Raw genomic sequence first — 24,440 nt, 5'->3', positions numbered from 1 at the left:
TATAGTACCAACTAGCAATAATGACTGTACTAATATAGTTTCTAATGGCAACTTACATTACGATTGTGTCCAAATTATGTAGCTCCAGTAGTGTTATTTTTTGCTGTATTTTATCATCCATTTTAATCTTGAAAAATGTCATGTAAATCAATGTTGAATCCTCTGCTCATTGTTTTTCTTTTGTAAATGTACTACAACACAACAAAAACTATTTATAAGGAAGACACAGCATTAACATTTTAAATTAGCCATGTTGTAAAATGTAAAACGTGATTTGTCACACAAATTACATATAATTTATCTAATCACTAAACTAACCTTCATTTACTTACTGAAAATATACAGTCTTTTACATAAATCAATGTACAGCCATAACATTAGCAAAGATACTATTATGGAAAATTGAAATTGGGGTAGAACTTAGCTAAAAAATATCTCTGTTTAAGCTCATGAACTTATTTAAATTTAATATATTTTAACCCAATATATACCTGTACTTTTCAAATGTTGCATACTTTGTTATTTAAAGAAGTGATTAAATTATTTTTCTAATATATGAATGATAAGTGAAAATTCAGACCATTTAAGGTGGTTAGTTCTAGTTAGTGAAATGTACAAATATAATTCATGTAAAAGTTAGGTTATTTTTTTATAACTTACTAGTTATAATAGAGTTCTAAATATATACACAGCATTCTTTTTTTTTAATCTTTTTTTTTTTTCTGAAGCTGGAAGCGGGGAGAGACAGTCAGACAGACTCCCGCATGCGCCCGACCGGGATCCACCCGGCACGCCCACCAAGGGTGAAGCTCTGCCCACCAGGGGGTGATGTTCTGCCCCTCTGGGGCGTCGCTCTGCCGTGACCAGAGCCATTCTAGCGCCTGGGGCAGAGGCCAAGGAGCCATCCCCAGCGCCCAGGCCATCTTTGCTCCAATGGAGCCTTGGCTGTGGGAGGGGAAGAGAGAGACAGAGAGGAAGGAGGCGGGGGGTGGAGAAGCAAATGGGCGCTTCTCCTATGTGCCCTGGCTGGGAATCGAACCCAGGTCCCCCACACGCCAGGCCAACGCTCTACCGCTGAGCCAACCGGCCAGGGCCATACACAGCATTCTTACAAGCACTTTTGCATAACTTATATTATTGAACCTGCAGGAAAACTCTAAAAAGTGAACGATGTTATTATTTATGATTTATAAATAAAAAAGTAAAGGGAGAAATTTGATAACCTGTTCAAGATCATTTTGTGACAGAAGTATGATGTGAATCGATATTTTTTTATGTCACTTCATTCTGTTAGTCAATACATTTGGATTCTTACTATGTGGTTAGTGCTCTGACTGTAACTGAGACAATGTATATTCTAGTAAAAAATAAATATGCTAATAAACCAGTAAAATAATTTAAAAAACTAAATATTATAAAGATAGAAATATAGCATAATATGGCAGAGATTAACTGGCTGGATAGCATAGCCAATAAGACATGTGTGTGGTATTTCAGAGAAAATATTTCTGAAGAGTTGACTTAGGAGTTTTGCTTGAATGATGATAAGAAATCAACTACATAAAGCTTGAGTGGAAGAACATTTCAAGCAACAAAATGAGAAAATTGTGAAGTCCTGAGATGGCTACTTAAACCCATTCAGCCTGGAATTTAAGGAAGCATGGAGAAAAAAGTAGTTGTGATAGAAAATGTATGCAGTGGTGAGATCTTGTGGTGATGTGCACACCATGGTGTGATTATCAGATTTTATTCTGCATATAATGAGAATCTGCTGTGGCATTAATAGTAAAGAGAGAGTATGATTTAAGTTTTGTAAAGATAACTCTGACTACTGTGTAGAGCTCTTTTCTAGAGATACAAGTGCAGATGGAGGAAAACACTCATTCACTGTAGTAGAAACTATTTTGAAGATTTGAGTTGAGAGTGAAATTACAGTTCTGTTTTAGAATTATAGAGTTTAAGATGTCTATTAGACATGGAAATTGAGATCTTGGGTAAACAGTTGAACTGTTAGACTATAGAAAGAGTCAGTCTACGAATCATATTTGAAGTTATGGGACTGGATGAGATAACCGAGGAAAAAAATGTATAAATGTTATTTTCCTGGAAATATCTATACAGTGGTCTCTGTTTTGCATCATTTAATATTGTTGCTTAAATCCTAAATCAAATTTCATATATTATGTAAATATTTTTTATTTCAAAAGAGGATTAATTTTTTCTGTATTTTTATTTCAGTTGATTTATAATGCTAGTATCAAACTCTCGCTTATAAAGCAGATATGCAAGTGTATGCACATAACTCTTCCATCGCAACCCCTTGCTGCACAGTGCAAGACTTATTGTAAGATATTTCTTGAGTGGGTTAAATAAAATTTTTTGTATAAGGGATGATTTTATAGACTAAATTTATTTTAAAACAACTAAGAAAGTGGCAGTAATTTTGAAAATTGTATAAACATTCTTTAAGTTACATATATGATCACAGGATAGGACTCTTTTAGTTTATAATTTATAGAAAAATAAAATTTTTCTATAAATTATAAACTAAATTTTCTATTATTATATATACTGATAGTGATAAAGTCTAATCTTAATTTCTCATTAAAATATTTGAGTTTAGTTGCACCAAGATAGCATATTAAATAATAACATATAAAGTGGATCATTTAGCCTGGCTGGATAGCTCACTTGTTAGATCGTCGTCTCAATATACTAAGGTTGTAGGTTTGATCACTGGTCAGGGCACATAATAATCAACCACTGAATGCATAAATAAAATGGAACAACAAATCAATTTTCTCTCTCCCCTCCCATTCCTCTTTCTCTAAAATAAAATTTAAAAATTAAGGTAAATCTTTTATTTATAATTCTTCTAATTTTCTGGAACAAAATTTTTTTTTGTTTGCCTGCTTCCTTGGGAACAAAAAGGTAAAACAAGATTGCAAATTTTACATAATGCCCCAGGGTTAGATGAAAAAAAAAAAAAAACCCATCAGAATTCATACTAGTATGTTTACTTTTCTTATATTTTTGAAGCTTCAAGGAAAATAAGACATTTTTGCTGTAGCACCTAAGAAACCCATTTTTATGGAAATAAATAATAATTAAAAAACTGTTTTCTTCAATCTTTAAGTTTTTTAATTATTACTTTTTTGTTTGTTTGTTTGTTTTTTGTGTATGTGTGTTTTTCTGAAGCTGGAAACGGGGAGAGACAGTCAGACAGACTCCCGCATGTGCCCGACCGGGATCCACCCGGCACGCCCACCAGGGGCGACGCTCTGCCCACCAGGGGATGATGCTCTGCCCCTCCGGGGCATCACTCTGCTGTGACCAGAGCCACTCTAGCGCCTGGGGCAGAGGCCAAGCAGCCATCCCCAGCGCCCGGGCCATCTTTGCTCCAATGGAGCCTTGGCTGCGGGAGGGGAAGAGAGAGACAGAGAGGAAGGAGGGGGGGTGGAGAAGCAAATGGGTGCTTCTCCTATGTGCCCTGGCCAGGAATCGAACCCGGGTCCCCGGCACGCCAGGCGGACGCTCTACCACTGAGCCAACCGGCCAGGGCCTAATTATTACTTTTGAATTGAGCTTATTAGGGTGATATTGGTTAATAGAATTACATAGGGTAGGGCAAAGTAAGTATGCAATCATGAATACATGAATAACAGTTTATTCTTGTTTATTATTTATTAAATATTGTATTATTTTCCATACAAACAACTCTATACCTAGTTTTGCCATACCGTGCACAGGTTTAGGTGTACACTTCAGGAATACATCATCTGAATATTCTGTGTTCACCACCGCAAGTCAAGTCTCCTTCCATCACCATTTATCCCCCTTTACCCTCTTCTTCTACTCTCCACCCCCTATTCCTTTTGGTAATCACCATACTGTTATCTGTGTCTATGAAATTATTATTATTTTTTTTTAATCCCTTCATCATTTTCACCCAGCTCCCTCTCCAAGCCCCTTCCCTCTGACAGGTGTCAGTCTGTTCTCTGTATCTATGAGTCTGTTTCTATGTTGTTCGTTAGTTTACTTTGTTCATTGGATTCCACATATAAATAAAATCACATGGTACATGCCTTTCTCTGAGTGGCTTATTTTACTTAGGGTAATCCATTCCAGGTCTATCCAAGGGTAAGATTTCTTTCTTTTTTACATCTAAGTAGGATTCCATTGTGTGAATATACCACAGCTTTTTTTATTTACTCATGTATTGATTGGCATTTGGACTACTTCAAAATATTGCGTATTGTAAATAATGCCGCAACAAACATTAGGAAGTATTTCCTTTCGAATTAGTGCTTTGTGTATCTTCAGATATATTTCCAGAAATGGAATCACTGGACACTCCATTTTTAAATTTTTAAAGTAATTTCATACTGCTATCTACAGTAGCTGTACCAATCTGCATTCCTACCAACAGTGCACAAGAGTTACCTTTTTTCCACATCCTTGCCAACACTTGCTATTTGTTCATTTATTGCTAGCCATTCTGACAGGTATAACATGATATCTCATTGTGGTTTTAATTTACATTTCCCTGATGACTAGTGATGTTGAGCAACTTTTTATGTCAATTGATTTTCTGTGCTCCCTCTTTGGAGACGTGTCTGTTCAGGTTCTTTATCTTATTTTAAATAGATATTTTATGTTTAATTGTTTAAGTTCATTGTAAATTTTGAAAATTAATCCTTTATCAAATATATCATTGGCATATATGTTTTCCAATTCAGTGGGTTGTCTTTTTATTTTGTTGATGATTTCTTTTACCTTTGTTGTACAATAAACCTTTGGTTTGATGTAGCCCCATTAATTTTTTTTTTCTTTTGTACTTCTTGCCTGAGGAGATATATAAGAAAAAATATTACTATGAGAACTGTTCAAGATTTTATTGCTTGTATTTTCATATAAGGTTTTTATGGCTTTAAGACTTACATTGAAATCTTTACATATTTTGAGCTTATTCTTGTGTATGATGTAAAAAGGTGGTCTAATTTTATTTCTTTACATGCATCTGTCCAATTTTACCAGTGTCATTTATTGCATTTATTGAATAGACTTTCTTTAAAAGTTGTATGTTCTTTCTTTCTTTGTCAAATATTAATTAACCATAAAGGCATGTGTTTATTTTGGGCTCTCTATTTTGTTCCATTAATCTATTCATCTGTTCTTGTGATAGTACAATGCTATTTTAAGGACTATGGCCTTGCATTATAATTTGATATTAAATAGTGTGATTTCTCCAATTTTGTTCTTCTTCTTTGCGATTGCTGTGGAATATTTGTTCTTGTTCTCTGAAATACGTTCTTGGTATTTTGATAGAAATTTCATTGACTCTATAGATTGCTTTGGATAGTTTGGACATTTAATGATGTTAATTCTTTCTATCAATAAAAATGGCGCATGTTTCCACTTATTTATATATTTTTTCTTTTTTAAATTTTTTTCTTTTTATTTATAGAGACAGAGAGAGAGAGTCAGAGAGAGGGATAGACAGGGACAGACAGACAGAAACAGAGAGAGATGAGGAGATGAGAATCATCAATCATTAGTTTTTTGTTGTGCATTGCAACAGTTTAGTTGTTCATTGATTGCTTTCTCATATGTGCCTTACTGCGGGCCTTCAGCAGACCGAGTAACCCCTTGCTCGAGCCAGCGACCTCGGATCCAAGCTGGTGAGCTTTTGCTTAAACCAGATGAGCCTGTGCTCAAGCTGGCAACCTCGGGGTCTCGAATCTGGGTCCTCGGCATCCCAGTCCGACGCTCTATCCACTGTGCCACCGCCTGGTCAGGCTATTTATATCTTCTTTAATTTTTTTCTTTAGTGTCTTATAATTTTCCAAGTGTATGTCATTTTGACATTTGGTTACATTTATTTCTAAGTATGTTTTATACAATTATAAATGGCATTGTTTCATTAGTTTCCCTTTCTGATAGTGTATTATTGGTATTTTCAAATGCAACAGATTTTTGTATATATTATCCTGCTGCATTACAAATCCACTTATCAGTTCTTGTAGTTTTTTTTGTTGAAGTCTCTAGAATTCTTCATACATTATTATGCTATCTGCAAATAATAACAGTTCTACTTCTTTTTTTCCAATTTCGATGCTTTTTAATTCTCTTTCTTATCTGATTGTTATGGCTAATACTTCCAGTGTTATGCTGAATAAGAGTGGAGAAAGGAGACATCATTTTCTTGTTCATGATGTTAAGGGAAAAGCTTGCAGTGTTTGCCTCTTAAGTATGATGTTGGCTGTGAGTCATATGTGGCCTTTATTATGTTGAGGTATGTTCACTTTATTCTCACTTTGCTAAGAGTTTTTATATTAAAAAGATGCTAGATTTTGTCAAATGCTTTCTTTTTGCATCTATTGATATGATCATGAAATTTTTATCCTTCATTTTTTAATACAGTGTGCAAAATTATTGATTTGTGGATATTGTACCCAACCTTACATCTTTGGAATAAATCTCACATGATCATGATGTATGATCTTTTATATATATTGCTAGATCCAATTTCCTAATATATATTTTGTTGAGGATTTTAGCATTTGTGTTTATCAGGACTATTAGCCTATGATTTTCTTTCTTTATAATGTCTTTATTTGATTTTGGAATATAATAATGTTGACCTTATAAAATAACCTTGGGAATCCTTCTTCTTCTTGAATTTTTTGGAATAGTTTGAGAAAGATAAGCATTATATCTTCTATGAATGTTAATTCTTCTTTGAATGGACTGGATGACCTGTGAAATCATCCAGTCCAGAACATTTGTTTGTTGAGAGTGTGTTGATTATTACCAGTATTTTTATTTGATTAGTTATACTCTATTCAGATTCTCTGATTCTTTCTCATTCAGTTTTAGAATATGGTATGTTTCTAGGAATTTATTTCTTTCATCCAGATTGTCCAAGTTGTTGGCATATAGTTGTTCATAATATTTTCTTTCAATCTTCTGTATTTCTTTGGTGTCAGTTGTTACTGCTCTGGTTAAAATTTTTTCAGTTTTGTTTACATTTTCTAAGAACTGAATCTTGGTTTTATTGATAGTTTGCCTTGCTCTTTTTAGACTTTATTTATTTTTACTCTGGTTTTTATTCTTTCTAAAGTAGTAGAAATACTCACTTTGTACTTTTTTACTGTTATTTTTATATAATCCTTTAAAGGATAAAGTTAAATTTGTTCATTTGAAATTTTTCTTGTTTCTTCAGGTAGGCTTATAATCTTCTGACTTGCCCCTCAGGATTCCTTTTGCCATGTCCCATAGATTTTAGGCTATGGTGATCTCATTTTTATTTGTTTCAAGGTAACTTTTCATTTCTTCCTTGATATTGTTGTTAACCCATTCATTGTTCAGTGATGTTATTTAGACTCCCCATCTTTGTGTGTTTTTTAAGTTTTATTTTTGTGATTGATTTCTAGTTTCATATCATTATGATCAGAGAAGATGCTTGATAAGATTTCAGTCTTCGTAAATTTACTAAGACTTGTTTTGTGTCTTGACATATGGTCTAACCTAGAAATGTTTTATGTGCACTTAAAAAGAATGTATATTCTGATGCTTAGGAGTAAAATGCTCTGAAGATATCAGGTAAATCCATATGATCTAGTGTGTCTTATAACACTACTATTTCCTTGTTGATTTATTTTCTGGAATATCTCTTCATTGATGTCAATCAAGTATTAAAATCCCTCACTATGACTGTATTACTGTTGATCTCTCCACTTATGTGATCAAAATTTGTTTTATATATTCAGATGCTCCTATATTGGATTAACCAGTGTTTAAGAGGGTTATATCTTCTTGTTGGATTGTTTCCTTTTTCATTACATAGTGTCCTTCTTTGTCTTTTACTATAACCTTTGTTTTAAAGTCTATTTTGTCAGATCTAAGTATTGCTACCTTAACTTATTTTCTTCACATTTACATAAAATATCTTTTCCATCCTTTTACTTTTTGTTTGTATGTATATACTGTTCAGAGATGGATCTCTTACAGATGGCGTATATATGGCTCTTGTTTTGTTATCCATTTAGCTACTGTATATCATTTGATTGTTGTTTTTAGTCATTTACATTTAAAGAGATTATTAAAATGCACATATTTATTCCCATTTTATCCTTTTAACTGTGTTATTTGGGTTTTTTTTTCTTTATTTTTCTTCTTGTTAAGGAAGACACTTTAACATTTCTTGTTATACTGGTTTGGTGGTAACAAACTCCTTTAAGTTTTTCTTGTGTTTGTGTTTAAGGTCTCTTAGTATTTTGAGTAGTGTGTAAAACCATTTGTTTTGATGTCTGCAGTTTTAATTAGCAAACATTGAGGCTTAGTCAAAAAGAAAGCTCAAAGGAGCCTGACTAGAGTTTGGTCAAGAAAAGTCTTTGTCAGGAAATTTAAGCATGCATAAGTTGGGTGCTTCCTCTGTCCCATGTTATGGCTACTGAATTCACTTACTGGTGTTCAGATGACAGATGTGCTGGAGAATATCTAAAATAGTTTTACTACAATACTTGATATTTTAGCATAGATGATTAGAAAGCACCACTCAACTACACTGTTGACGAGTGTTCATATATGTGACCTTTCTTGTATGCTGGTCTTACCTCATGGTATAGATCCTAAGGATAATGGTACTAGAGACAGGAAATGGAATCTGCCAGTCTCTTCAGTCTTGAAACTGTAACTGGCCCTATAATCTTTCCATCACATACTATTAGTCAAATCAGTTTCAAAGCCCACTCACATTCAAGAAGAAGAAGTATAAAACCTACTTATTTGGTAAGTGTATGGTCATTTTTAATTAGCTGCATCAGTATTGGAGAGATTCAAAGAAATTTTGTTAAGTGACTGTAGCATGGTAGTTTGATATATTTAGTCTTGATCTTGTGTATATCTTTTTAATAAGCCATCTTTGCCTATTTTACTGAGTGCTAAAAATTCATACTTTATGAATCCTGTGATTAAAGTTTTTAATTTTCTAAAGAGTTTTAATGATCAAAATATATGTTACTCACAGTGAATGAAATTATTTAAACTTTTTAGTTTATAGTTTGTCATATTTGATACAAAACAAAATGCCCAGTGATTTATGAATGACCCATTAATTTAAAAACATGTATAAGAATGTATCATTAATATAAAAACATAAAGCTTGGTAATTTATTAGGATTCTATACTATTTTTAAAGGGAAACTCATGCTGCATTATAGGGCTTTTTAAAGTCCCCATGGTTTACATAAATGAAATTAAGGTATCTGATTACAAACTCAAATCCCATTTAGCAATCAAACTGTCATAGTTGCCCATTCAGAAAACAGAAATCAAATTTAGCTTGTCCTCTAAAGAATTATAATTCTACCCAGATCAAAAAATTAATAAATGGATTAATTTTGTTTGCAAACTGTGAAATTGTAAGCAACATTATAAATTTCTGAAAGATATAACATCAGGACTTTGATTTGTTAGTAAATTAGTAATGAAAGCTCATTTTATGAAAAAACTATCTGCAATCAGTACGGATAAATGAGGAATAACAGTAGTTTCATCATCAGATTCATTCAAGTGGCAAAAAGTCATTGGATTTTTAAACATTAGGCTATTTCTTCTCATTAGTTACACTTTAGAATTAAGCAATAGTCTCCAAAAATAACTCTTAAAGAATCACTATCATCTTGTATGGAGGATTCTCAGAGGCAAGTTGGGTTGCTTTAAGAATGTTATTGAGCCTTGGCCGGATATCTCAGTGGTAGAGCGTCGGCCTGGCGTGCAGAAGTCCTGGGTTCGATTCCCAGCCAGGGCACACAGGAGAGGCGCCCATCTGCTTCTCCACCTCTCCCCCTCTCCTTCCTCTCTGTCTCTCTCTTCCCCTCCTGCAGGCAAGGCTCCATTGGAGCAAAGATGGCCAGGGCGCTGGGGATGGCTCCTTGGCCTCTGCTCCAGGCACTAGAGTGGCTCTGGTCGCAACGAGCGACGCCCCGGAGGGGCAGAGCATCGTCCCCTGGTGGGCAGAGCGTCGCCCCCTGGTGGGCATGCCAGGTGGATCCCGGTCTAGCGCATGCGGGAGTCTGTCTGACTGTCTCTCCTCGTTTCCAGCTTCAGAAAAAAAAAAAAAAAAAAGAATGTTATTGAATAAAAATTTTATCTGAATGAAGATAACATTATATCACCCATTAATGCAAGGCACTGGGTTAAGCCTAATGATTTACTTTTATAAATGCTAGGTTATGTGTAAATATATAAGAACTTAATAAAATGACACTAAGCTCTCCTTCCTGACCCTTAGAAAACTATTGATTATATATAGCTAAAAATACTGCCATTGATCAAACAGAGGTTTTTTTGTGTGTGTTTTTCTGAAGTGAGTAGCTGGGAGGCAGAGAGACAGACTGCCATGTGCGCCCGACTGGGATCCACCCAGCAATCCCAGTAGGGGTTGATGCTCTGCCCATCTGAGGTGTTGCTCCCTGCAACTGGAGCCATTCTAGCACCTGAGGCAGAGGCCATGGAGCCATCCTCAACACCCAGGCCATTTTGCTCCAATGGAGCTTTGGCTGAGGGAAGGGAAGACAGAGATAGAGAGGAAGGAGAGGGGGAGGGGTGGAGAAGCAGATGGGCTCCTCTCCTGTATGCCCTGATTGAGACTCAAACCCAGGATATCCACACACCAGGCTGACGCTCTACCAATGAGCCAACTAGCCAGGGCCTTAAACAGAGATACTTTTAAAAATTCTTATCATTTGTTTGGAGCTCTTTATGCATATTTTGTGCCTGCTCAAAATTTACAAAAATTGATTTTGTGATTGAACATCTTTAAAATATTCCTATGATTTATATTTATTTCAATCTTCCCCTCTACCAATTAAAGTTTTTAAAATAAATAAAAGTGGCCCTGGCCGGTTGGCTCAGCGGTAGAGCGTCGGCCTAGCGTGCGGAGGACCCGGGTTCGATTCCTGGCCAGGGCACACAGGAGAAGCGCCCATTTGCTTCTCCAGCCCTCCGCCGCACTTTCCTCTCTGTCTCTCTCTTCCCCTCCCGCAGCCAAGGCTCCATTGGAGCAAAGATGGCCTGGGCGCTGGGGATGGCTCTGTGACCTCTGCCTCAGGCGCTAGAGTGGCTCTGGTCGCAACATGGCGACGCCCAGGATGGGCAGAGCATTGCCCCCTGGTGGGCAGAGCATCACCCCTGGTGGGCGTGCAGGGTGGATCCCGGTCGGGCGCATGCGGGAGTCTGTCTGACTGTCTCTCCCTGTTTCCAGCTTCAGAAAAATGAAAAATAAATAAATAAATAAATAAAAGTTTAAATTTATCATACACTTTATTTAAAGCACATAACTTTCATTAGTACATTAAGATCTTTTCTTTATTCATTAATCTATTCATTTGTTCATTTTATTTTTATATATTTCTCCATTTTCATTTCCTCTTCCATAGTAACCATTTTAATGTTAATTGTGTAAATTTGCTTTGTACGTGTGCTTGCAAAATGCATATCATTTTGTATAAGCACGTTTTTAATTTATTAAAACAGCATTATATTATAGATTTTACTTTCTTGCTTTCTTTTAAAATTTACACTATGCTTTTAAAAGCCACTTGTCTTGGCGAAAAAAAAGCCACTTATGTTGCAATCCATTGTTTCTAATTGCAGCAAAATAGATGTGAAAGCTCTTCAACTTCCAATGTAGTCTATTTCTTCTGAAGTAGCGAATTTCAATGGACAAGAAAGGATGTTCCAGCGTCATGTCAAGAGGTACAGAGAACAAGAGACTGAGTATACACTGACAGGCAGCTGAATCTAGAAATGTGAGAGTTTCTGATATGTAGAATCTCTGCCAAGTATCAAAAGATGGATGGGCTGGGAAAAGCTTAGATCCTTTGGACTTCAGAATAAGAATATGTCTTTGTTTCCTAACAGTTATCCCCCATGCAAAAGTTAGGTCCTGCTTTCATAGTCTCTCCATGAGATTGAACATGTTATTGTAGGATTCCCAAGCATCTTTGACACTCCCAAGTAGTATTTGTTAACTGGAGATTATCTGGTCCATAAAATCAGATATGTACAGCAACATTCTACTTTTAAATTTATTATTATATACAACATAGAGCCTCAGTTTGTCTGGAAAACACAAATGAGGTGCAGTTGATGGTTTACATATCCTATGTCCAGTTACTAAAGGAGGCACATACGTGAGTCTGAATTTATTTGGGTCTTCATAGTATGTTAGTATCAACCAGAAGTGAACAGCCATTACATTAGAACCCTAATCAGAAGTATCCCAGAAGGCTGAGGTGAAGGAAAATTCTACTGGTGAGTAAGACTTTAAGTAGTATGTCTGGCTATCCATTGTGCATAGAGAGAAAACCTGATGTATAGATCTATTCTGATTCTGTGTAGAGACTAATGAGTTCGCTGGCTGGATAGAGACCTGGAAAAAACTCAAGTTGGAAAATTGATGATGAAATTGAAGAAAAAGTTTGTAAATGAACCTCTCAAAACAGGTAGTGAGTATATGAGATATTTACTTTGCATGTAGATTTGTGTTCCACCAGCAAACATTTATTGTGAATTAGACAGCATTATGGACATAATCACACATTTCATAGATGTAAGTCAGCTTCATTTCACACTGCAATGACTATTCAATGGGCTCATGTACAAAGTTACCATGATGGCAAATAAAGAGAATATACATGTTATAATAAAAATGTATATCCTTTTAAGGCAGGTCTGTCTACAGTCACTTTTTAATTATTTTTTTATTCAGTGAGAGGAAGGGAGGCAGAGAGAGACTCCTTCAGGTCCTCTGACTGAGATCTACCCAGCAAGCTCAGGAGGGGGCAATTCTCTGCCCATCTGAGGACTGAGCTTTTCTTTTTCTTTTTCTTTCTTTCTTTTTTTTTTTTTTGTATTTTTCTGAAGCTGGAAACGGGGAGAGACAGTCAGACAGACTCCCACATGCGCCCGACGGGGATCCACCCGGCACGCCCACCAGGGGCAACGCTCTGCCCACCAGGGTGTGATGCTCTGCCCATCCTGGGCATCGCTATGTTGCTGCCAGAGCCACTCTAGCGCCTGAGGCAGAGGCCAAGGAGCCATCCCCAGCGCCCGGACCATCTTTGCTCCAATGGAGCCTTAGCTGCGGGAGGGGAAGAGAGAGACAGAGAGGAAGGAGAAGGGGAGGGGTGGAGAAGCAGATGGGCACCTCTCTTGTGTGCCCTGGCCGGGAATTGAACCCGGGACTTCTGCACGCCAGGCCGACGCTCTACCACTAAGCCAACCGTCCAGGGCCTGAGCTTTTCTTAGCACATGAGGTAGAGCTCATTGAACCATCCTTAGTGCCAGAGGGGAAGAGAGAGAGAGAGAGAGAGAGAGAGAGAGAGAGAGAGAGAGGGAGAGAGAAGCGAAGCGAGAGGGTACTGGGTGGAGAAGCAAATGGGTGCTTCTCCTGTGTGCCCTAATGGGTAATTAAACATGAGATATCCATCTGCTGCTAGCCAAGGTTTACTGTCACTTCTAAGTGCTCTACTTTCCACTAATGAGGGCCAAGTTTGAGCCTTCAATTTGATATAAAATGCTAAGAGAACCTACGAGTTACGTGATAGCAGACTGATTATATTGGACCTTTCTCATTATGGAAGGAAAGAATTTTGTCTCACAATAACACACACATATTCCACACTGGGTTTAATTTCCTGGCTATTATCACCCTGATTAATTACACAGTGTCTTATCTATTGTGTGATATTATAGATAACATCATCTATGAACAAGAGACTTATTTTGCAGAGAAGGAATTAAAGCAAGAACATAAGCACATACATTTTAAATGTTTTATGTGCCTTTATCTTGCTACCAAGGAATAATTATTTTAATAGAATATTAAAATATACTGCCAAATTTTAGTTAAAACAGTAGAGGGTAGAAACACAGTTTGATACATGAAAGTTGTCATACAGGTTGTGTTATATATATTCTTCAAACAATAGCCAAAATAAAATGCCTCTTTTTTATAGCCTAAAAAAGTATAGGTCTGGGAACCGAGGGAAGCAAGTAGGAGTGCTTCTTTAACACTTACACCAAATAACTCTTAGAATAAGGTTTGTTTCTCATCATTGGGACCTTAAATTTGACGTGGTAAAGGGTCCTGGTACATAAAAGTAGCATACTTACAGCAGGTACACAACCATGATTCTGTGAAGAAGAAAGCTGAGACTTGTTCTTGGTCTTATTTATGATTCTGAACTTCCAGGTAGAAAAAAGAGATTGCTGTAATGACCAGAATAATTAATTCTGATCAGCAAGAGGAAATAAGGTTGCTGCAACAAAGCAGAAGCAAGAGAGCCTTCTTGGGACCCAGGACAATTAACAGGTGATAATAGTCTTGATTAACAGAAAACTGTGGCAATCAATAAAACCAAAAACCACCAAAGACTCAGATATTGTGGAAATAAACATTATGATTACCAGGTAAAGATAATATTTAGACAAGATGTTGCCAGAAAGTAATGGAATATGGAATGGGTCATAAAAAAATGCTGATCAGTTTAGACCTTGTGACAAACTACAGAAAAAGAACTATGTGATACATTAATAACTTTCTGTACCCACTTCTAAAGAGCTTTGCTGTTTTAGATTTTAAGTGGGAATATGACTGAAATGAATTTATCTTGTGATGTTAGAGTAGCTGATTAAATTTTCTGTGTCCCTTGTGTTTGGAGTACATTTTTTAAAATCCAATCAAAGGATTATATTGGAAGCTGAGGGACAGAATAGATAGTGTGTGAGAAATATTCTTAGTTACTTCTTTCATATGTAGTCTTCACCCTTTTCCTTCTGTGTGACTGGAGATGCTTATCTTTCTGGACTGCAGTGACCTTGCTACTTTTCCCTTTGTCTTTTGGTTGCCAATGGGAAACACAAATGGAGAATTAAAAACTTAATGAGATAAGTTATTCTTTTTTCCAGCTCAGTTCTTGCCAGCCATGGGTTAAACAGTGGTTGCATTTTTCTATCTCAATCCACAGATCCTGTTGAGAATCACGCCCTTACAGCTATAGTTTCCCCTTATGGTTTTTATAACAATCATTTGTCTTCATCCATTTAGTGCTAACTATGGTAAAAAACTTTCTGTTGTTGACAACCCAGGATACTTTATTACAGTTCATTGCTTTTTCTTAATGCTGTTCATACATGTCTTTTTATTATATTCTTTCCAATCAACCCATTTGATTGTGTCATTTGTTTCTTTAAAAGACTATGATAAACATGGTGATCTACAGTAACACATAAAATCATTGAGTAATTTATACATATTCAAGAAAGCATAATGAATCAACAATTTTGTCATTAAGTAGTTTGTTTAGAACAAACATAATACATCATTTTGCTTGAAAAATACATCCATAGTTTGTGATGTTCATACACCTAAAAAACTCATTTTGTAGTTCTCATATAGAAACACATTTTGCACATTTTAAAAATGAAGATAAGGTATTCTTAAATCCCTCTGCTAATACTCAATATGTGGACAAATTTGCACACTGAAAAGATTGTTTGTACAGAAGCAGAACATTTATAGCTGTTATTTTTAGTTATTTTATTATTTTTTAGATTTTTTTATTTATTCATTTTTAGGTAGAGAGGAGAGATAAGAGAGAGAGTGAGAAAGAGAGAGAGAGATAAAGAGAGAGAGAGATATATAGAGAGAAAGAGAAAGGGGGAGGAGCAGGAAACATCAACTCCCATATGTGCCTTGAACAGGCAAGACCAGGGTTTCAAACCTGTGACCTCAGCATTTCAGGTCGATGCCCTATCCACTGTGCCACCACAGGTCAGGTCTATTTTTTCGAGGTTAGAAAAGAGGCGATAGTGAGGCAGACTCCTGCATGTACCCCGACTGGGATCCACCCAGGAGTGCTGTCTGGGGTCAGTGCTTGAGTAGCAAGCTATTTTTAGCATCTGAGACTTATGCACTCCAACAGAACTATCATCAGAACCTGAGGCCGTACTCGAACCAATTAAGCCACTGTCTGTGAGAGGAGAAGAGGGAGAGAAGGGGGAGAGGGAGTGGAGGAGAAGCATATAGTCATTTCTCTTGTGTGCCCTAATCAGGAATGAACCTAGGAAGTCTATATGCTGTGTGGAGACTCTATCTGCTGAGCCACCAACCAGGGATTATATCTCTTAGTTCTAAAAATGGCAAGTAAAACTGGGTCAAGACAACCACCAGGTGCCTCTTGAGTGTTTCATTTGCCCATTCTTCATGTGTCACCCATATGATTTAACTTGTTTCATTTATTAATGAACAGGTTCTTAATCACAGACACAAAATGGCAAACAAGAAGGAGGTGACCACCTTAGAACAATAGCAGAGAAAGAACTGCAATTTCCCTCTTTTTTATTCTTGGTGCCAACAAAACATCTTCTAAAATGTGTGTGTTATTATCTCCCTGCTTCCTATGCCTTGTATCAAGTATGTTTTGTTCATCGATAACTTCTGAGATTTGGTATGATGATGCCAGTCTGAACTTTGAGGTAGGACTTAATTAGGTTTGTTTGGATAATTGTCCTAATCCTTTGTGTCATTGTAGCTTTTAAAAGTTACTTAAATTTTTACGCTTTCCTTAAGTTTCTCACATGCAATCTAGAGACTACGTCTCAAGGTGTTGTGAGATTTAATTAATCATTATCAGAAATATGATTTGAAATGAATGTTTCCCCAGGAACAGCATGAATCACTGAGTCTCAAACCACCAAAATGACAAAAAAGTTAATGTTACTGTTTTAAATTATGTTCTTGGTGGTTGTATAAAAATTGTCCATCAAACACTGGGCCCTTAAGCATATGAGTAATCGAAATTTTATTGAATAGTGATGTACATGCCAACATACCTATCACTCAGGAGAATGTAATTTAAGAAGTTAATTTTTGCCCTTTTTTGTTATAGTCAAATCTCTACACAAGATATGTCTCTTGTCTTACTGACACAGCTCATGAAACATTTATAATAGAATGGCGTTCACAAGTGGGTTTAGAAAATTGTTTGCACTGGTGCGAATTATATCGAATAACTACAGATCCCAGTTTACCAATAAATTGTGTTCCAGAGTTCATTTGTTTGAAATTGAGAAGAAGGCATTTTGTTGCAGAAACAATATTGTACATGGTAGAAAAGCCCACAGGACAATCCCCAAGTCATATTTAATCAAGAGAAAAGCAGAGTTAAATTTCAATATAATATATGTAAAAAGAATAGTCATGCAGATGTATCTTAAGTGAAATAGATTTCTTTGTGGTTGTCTTGCCGTTTAAATTACAGACTATAATATTTTTTTCTATTTAAATGGCATGATGTAACATACAGAGAGAAAGAAATCCCAGCAGAGTCTCTGCTCTACAATGCAAAACTCATTAGTCACAGACACTACAGGGACTTGTCAATACTAAAGCAGTGAAAAGACTGAATAAAGTAAGAACTAATGGAAAAAGGGAGGGAATCAAAGGGTGTTGTAAAATTTGAGATTAGGATATTAAGATTGAAGGTGTGCATATGTGAAGAGGAAAAAGAAAGGTGTTTGTGAAAATACATATTTATATATTTAAAATTTTTTTCTATTGATTTGAGAGAGAGAGAAAGAAAGAAGAGAAGAGAGAGACATCAACCTATTGTTTCACTTAGTTGTTCCATTTAGTTCTATACTCATTGATTGCTTCTCATTTGTGCCTTCACCAGGGGTGAACCTGTGATCTTTGGTGTGCCAGGTCCATGTTGTATCCACTGAGCCACCAAACTAGGGCTTGAAATGATATGCTATTTATTTATTTCACTAATTTTATTTTTTAGAACACCATAACAATTGTACTGGACTATGGCTATTTTACTAAAAGATTTGGAACAAAGAGAATTGAATAATATAAAACAAAAATACATATTTCATAAGAATACATGCAAACAGAAAGTTCTATATCAAATACATAAGAAACCAAATGAGTAGAAGGCAAAGGAAGTAAAGAAAGTGGGTATACTTGAGCCCAAGATTGCTGGCTTGAGTAAGGAGTCACATGCTCTGCTGCCGCCCTCCAATCAAGGAACATATGAGAAAGTAATCCATGAACAACTAAGGTGCTGCAAAAAAGAATCGATACTTCTTATCTATCTCTCCTCCTATCTGTCTGTCACTGTCTATACCTCTTTCTTACTAAAAAAAATAAGTAAAAAAAAAGAAAGAAAGAAAGAAAGAAAAGAAAGAAAGAAAGAAAGAAAGAAAGAAAGAAAGAAAGAAAGAAAGAAAGAAAGAAAGAAAGAAAGAGGGTATAAGTGGATGGATGAATAATACACAAAAAAATATAAGGGTCTTGCAGACACTATGTAGTAATGTGTCATGAACTGAAAAATATAGTGAATTCAGCCTTTTATGTATTTACTTAAAAATATAACAAAAAAGTGACCTAAAAATGTCAAATTTTTTAAGACAAATGTAATATCTCCAAAATGAACTAGAATCATTTTTCTAGATTTCTCAAAACATGATAATAAACTCCTTGTGGTCTTGTGGTTCCATATTACCCAAATGCCTCGCTCATCTCATTAAATTTGCCACAAAATTACACTATTGTTTCTTATATATTTTACTCACTTTGAATTCCAAAAGGGCATTTCTTCTGTATGTCATAATTAATTTTTGATCAATAACAAATGGCCATCCCTGTCTTAGCAAATTAGCTTCAAAAGTTCTCTAGGTGACTAACTATAATCAATACCTCAATAATCATGTGTGTAATACATATAATGGAAACGTACCACTTAGTAATTTTGGTAAAACAGTTTATGATTTTTTACTTAAGTTGATATACTTATTTAAACTGAATCAGAATGAAAACAATCTATTTGACATTTTTGTTTTAATTTTAGCAAAGGAACTTTTGAATATTATTGAAACTATTCAATGTATTCTAAAAGGGACTGGCAAATCTACATTTCTTATGGATTATTTAATGTACTTTTTCAGTATTTACTTAGATTATTAGGTGACCAATGAGATATGACAAAAGTGCTAGACTTACAACATTTTCAGATATAGTTTTTTGTTTTATGCTATAGTAAAAGTGAATTTTCATAATTAGTGTCACAATTCCTTCAATGATTTCTCAAATAATTTAGAGTGAAACCAGGGGTTAGCTTTACTATTTGAAGTAAAATTCCGAAAGAAACTATATGAAGCATGACATACACATGCACATTTTCAAACACACACACACACACACACACACATTTGATAATTATTCTAGTGTTCTTCCTGTAACAAGTACAAATGTCTATTTTAATAATGTACTTAAAATTGCATAACTATATTTCCACCCATATATATATATATACCTAAATATATACAAACTGATCCATATATAATTTTATAGTTATACATATCTACATGGAAAGTTTGTTTTGTTATTTCTACAAATACGTGTTAAGTACAGCATATGTACTGTAACTTAATGCACACACATACAAAATAGATGATATTGTTATCTAATTTTATAGATGAAAGAACCAAGTTAAAAAAGTTAAACAATTTGGAGATCTAAAATGATGGCAGTGTAGAAAGACATAGAACACATCTCCTCCCATGAGCGAAATGAAATATATACATAAATACAACACACTTCCTCCTGAGATACAACTGAGGACTGTATGAACAACTTCTGAGCAACATATGAGAGAAAGAGAGCAAATAAAAAAGGCTGGGAAAACTTGGAAGTTCTGTAGAAGCTGCAGAAACTTTGAGATGGGAGGTGCCAGAGAATTCCATTGTTTACATCCCCTTCCACTTTAATTTATAGTGAGAGAGGGGAGACAGAGAGTCAGAATCCCACATGTGCAGCTCCCAGAATCCACCCAGCAAGCCCCCTATTTGGCTCTGCTCTGCCTGTCTGGGTTGCTGCTCTGTTGCTTGGGAACTGAGCTATTTTAGCGCCTGAGGCGAGGCCATGGAACCAATCTCAGTGCCCAGGGAAAACTTTGCTCAAACCATTTCAGCCATGGTTGCAGGAGGGCAAGAGAGAGAGAGAGAGAGAGAAAGAGAGAGAGAGAGAGGGGGGGGAAGAGGAGGGGTGAAGAAGCTGATGCTTGCTTGTCCTGTATGCCCTGACTGAGAATCAAATCTGGGACTTCTACATGCCTGCAGAGACACTACCACTGAGCCAACCGTCCAGAAATCCCCTTCCACTTTAATTGGGAAGGTGAAAGCTCTATTTTGGTGCTTTGGCCTTCCTGCAAACTTGCAAGAGCACGTTTGTACTTGTTACAGGAAGCCACATTGCCCATACTTTTTTGGATCTGAACAAAGAGAGCAAGCAGAATCCATAGGGTGTTACCATACAACTTGAACCTGGCCTTCATGCTGTTTCAACTTATCAGGCAAGTGCCACAGGTGAGTGACATCAGTGACTTCTCAGCTCCAACTAGTCTTCCAAGACTGTCTGGCACATACAGACCACAGAAGTTGCTTCTACATGAGATCTTTTTCTGTACAACAATGAGTGAGAGACCATAGAGGGAAGGCTGTGAGCTCTCCAGGAACTGTAAGAATTCTCCAGGACTAGAGATCTCAGTGAGCACCATTCTATATGTACCTCTTCACCTTCATAGGGTAGGTGGGAGCTCTATACAGGTGTTCAGGCCTACCTGCAAGGTTGTTACAGCATGTTCTTAGACACATTACCCATCACTGAGATAAATACCGTGTAAGTTCACATATATGTAGAATCTAATGAGCAAAATAAACAAATAGAGAAAGACAAATAGTTGCAAAGAACAGACTGACAGTTTTCAGAGGAGAAGGGTTTGCTGTACTGGATAAAAAGGGTGAAGAGATTAACCAAAAAAAAAAAAATCATAGACACGGACCACACTATAGTGATTACAAGGAAGGGTATACAAGGAGAGGTAAGTAGGGGCATAGATGGTTTTTGAATGAGACTTAAGAGGGAGCTGAACACTCAATACAAAGTACAGATGATGTATTATAGAATTGTACATCTGAAAACCCTATAATTTTATTGTCAAATGTTACCTCAATAAATTCAACAGAAAAATAAAATGTATTTACTACCTAAAGCATTATACAAATTTAATATAATCCTTATTAAAATAACAATGGCACACTCCTCAGAACTAGACCATCTAAGCCTAACATTTATATAGAACCACAAAGGGAAGCTTGATAACCAATGAAACCTAGAGAAAGAACAAAATGAAAGTACTATGGTCCCAGATTTAACACCGTACTACAAAACACTAATAAATAAACAAATATTTACTGACATAAGAACATATATGTAAGTCAAGGAAATAGAATATAGATACCAGAATAAAATTGTCATTTTAAAAAATTAATCGTAATAGGCCCTGGCCAGTTGGCTCAGTGGTAGAGCGTAGGCTTGGTGTGCAGGAGTCCTGGGTTCGATTCCTGGCCAGGGCACACAGGAGAAGCGCCCATCTGCTTCTCCACCCCCTCTCCTTCCTCTCTGTCTCTCTCTTCCCCTCCCACAGCCGAGGCTCCATTGGAGCAAAAAGATGGCCCGGGCGCTGGGGATAGCTCCTTGGCCTCTGCCCCAGGTGCTAGAGTGGCTCTGGTCGCGACAGAGTGACGCCCCGGATGGGCAGAGCATCGCCCCCTGGTGGGCGTGCCGGGTGGATCCCGGTCGGGTGCATGCGGGAGTCTGTCTGACTGCCTCCTCGTTTCCAGCTTCACAAAAAAAAAAATTAATCATAATAAAAGCAGAAAATAAATATAATGTGGTAACGATGGTCTTTCTGATAATAGTGTTTGAATTCGAATGTGCATGCAATTAAATGAAATCAAATCACTGTTTTTACTATCTACAAAAATAAACTCTAAGGGGATTAAAGACTTAACTGTAAGATCTGAAGCCATATAACGTCAACTAGAGGAAAAATGCAATAAACTTCTGTATATGTCTCTTTGGTAGAGGAAACAAAAGAAAAAAAATAACAAACGGGATCCCATCAAAGTAAGAAGTTTTTTGCACAATGAAGAAAACCATGAATGAAGCAAATGAAAATACAAGCTACTGACTGGGAGAAGCTATTCACAAATGATGCATCTGCTAAGAGGTTATTTTCCAAATTATATAAGGATCTCATACAACTTAATACCAAAAAAAATCCAAATAACCTGTCTGAAAAATTTGTAGAGGACTTAAATAGATATTTTTCTAAATATGCTCAACATCACAAATTATCAGGAAAATGTGAATTAAAACCACAATGAAATATTACCTCACACCTGTCAGAGTGGCTATCATCAAAAAATCAACAAACAACAAGTGCTGGTAAGGATGTCGAGAAAAAGGAACCCTTCCCTACTGTTGGTGAGATTATAAATTGTTGTAGATGCTATGGTGAAAAGTATGAAGATTTCCCCCAAAATTTAAAATATAGCTGCCATACTACCCAATAGTTTTCCACTTTTGGATATTTATCTGAAGACAACAAAACACTAATTTGAAAAAATAAATGTGACCCTAGGTTCATGGCAGCATTATCTACAATAGCAAAGATACGGAAACAACCTAGGTATTCATAAATAGACAAATAAATAAAAAAGATAAGGCACACATGTAATGGAATATTACTCAATAATAAAAAAGAATTAAAATTTGCCATTTGAGACAACATGGGTAGACCTAGTGACTCTTATACTATGTGAAATAAGTCAGACAGAGAAAGACATTTACCGTACAATTTCCCTTATAAGTAAAATCAAAAATTTTTTTAAGGGAACAAAACAAAATGGAAACAGACCCATAGATAGAGAAGATGATGGTTGCCAAAGAGGAGGGCGTGGCAAATAAATTCAAAAATCTACTTTAAGTAAGTTGTCTGACACCACACAGCTTATAAGTGGATGATGGAAGATTCAAATACAGGCTAATTTAACTTTACAGCATACAAAGAAATCAGTAGACTACTTCTGTATATAGAAAGGTGGTGACTTTGTACAATTCCTGGCATTTTCTCTTTGACAGAAGAATGTTTTTTAAATAGTGAATCTATTATTGTGGTGTGGCACCACATAGGTCTTCACTAAAAGTATGTTAAACTGTGTCTAGTATAGAGACATAATTTTACCAAGCATTTATGAAAACTTATCAGAAATCTTAGAATGAATTAAAAATGTATGTATGTAAAGCGAGATACAAAAAATTGTTAAATAAAAAAAGCTGTGTATTTAAGAGGATGCAACAGTAAAAAAAAATTAAAAATAAAGAAAAAATGTTACATTTTACTTACCATCAAATAACATCACGTCATTGGTGTAAGAAAAATCACTGATTTGGTGTAAATGTATTTGTTGGTCATTTAATTTTTACAGATGGTTATATTTCAGAGACAAGTGAGATAAGAAACTTTTGTAGACAGTCTTAAAAATTATTGTTAGAGATGAAATGTTTGTGTCCCCCCGATACCCATATTTTGAAACTCTAACCTCAAATATAATCATATTTGGAGATAGATCTTTTGGAATGGAATTAGGGTTAGAGGACCTCACCAAGGGAGGGCCTTAGGAGAAGTGGCTTTATAAGAGGGATCTCTTCCTTTCTCCCTCTCTTTTTTTCTCTCTCTTCTCTCTACTATCCAAATTCATGCACTGAGGAAAGGCTCTGTGAGTTGATGATGGAGAGGTGTTCACTGCAGGCAAGGAAGGAGCTCTTGCTGGGAATGGAATCAACCATTTGTTGAGACAATGACTACTTTATTATAAGGATTATTTATCTTAAAGTGGCAGATTATAAATTATTTCCACGTTATATATATATTTGTATGCTGGCACAAAATTTTCTGGTTGTGACTAATAAAAATCTGTTGAATTGAATGTTCTGACCAAATGTATATATTTATATTTTAAACTGTTAATGTATATTTATAACCAACCTACCAAAAGAAGCCTTAAAACTTACTATATCGTGGCTCATTTACTTTAAAGATACTTGGGAAAATCGAAAAACAACCTTGTTATTTTTACTCCCTAAGTCATCCTTTCAAGATCTTCTGTCGTTACTTATTTTTCCCAATATAACAACACTTAATAGAAGTTATTTATATGTGTGTTTGTATAATAAAAATAAACTGGAATATCAGGTTTTCCTTGACAGCCCCACTCTAACATCAAAGCTTACATTAATATACCTAGAATGCTCCAAATATCAAATACATAAGTTTAAGCCATATTTAAGTTATTTTGGTCATGAAATCTTTGGGGGTTGATATAGTGAACTTTTTAATTTATTAAATTCAGATTTTACAATTCTGGCAGAAATGGACTTAGCAATTGGGGAATGTACTGCTTTCATGGACTTGCCCTAGAAAAGAACTACTTATCTTCACTAAAGTTGCTGGTCAGTA

Source organism: Saccopteryx leptura, chromosome X, assembly GCF_036850995.1.
Source record: "Saccopteryx leptura isolate mSacLep1 chromosome X, mSacLep1_pri_phased_curated, whole genome shotgun sequence".
In the NCBI taxonomy this organism is placed as follows: Eukaryota; Metazoa; Chordata; class Mammalia; order Chiroptera; family Emballonuridae; genus Saccopteryx; species Saccopteryx leptura.
Note: the sequence above shows the minus strand (reverse complement) of the source record.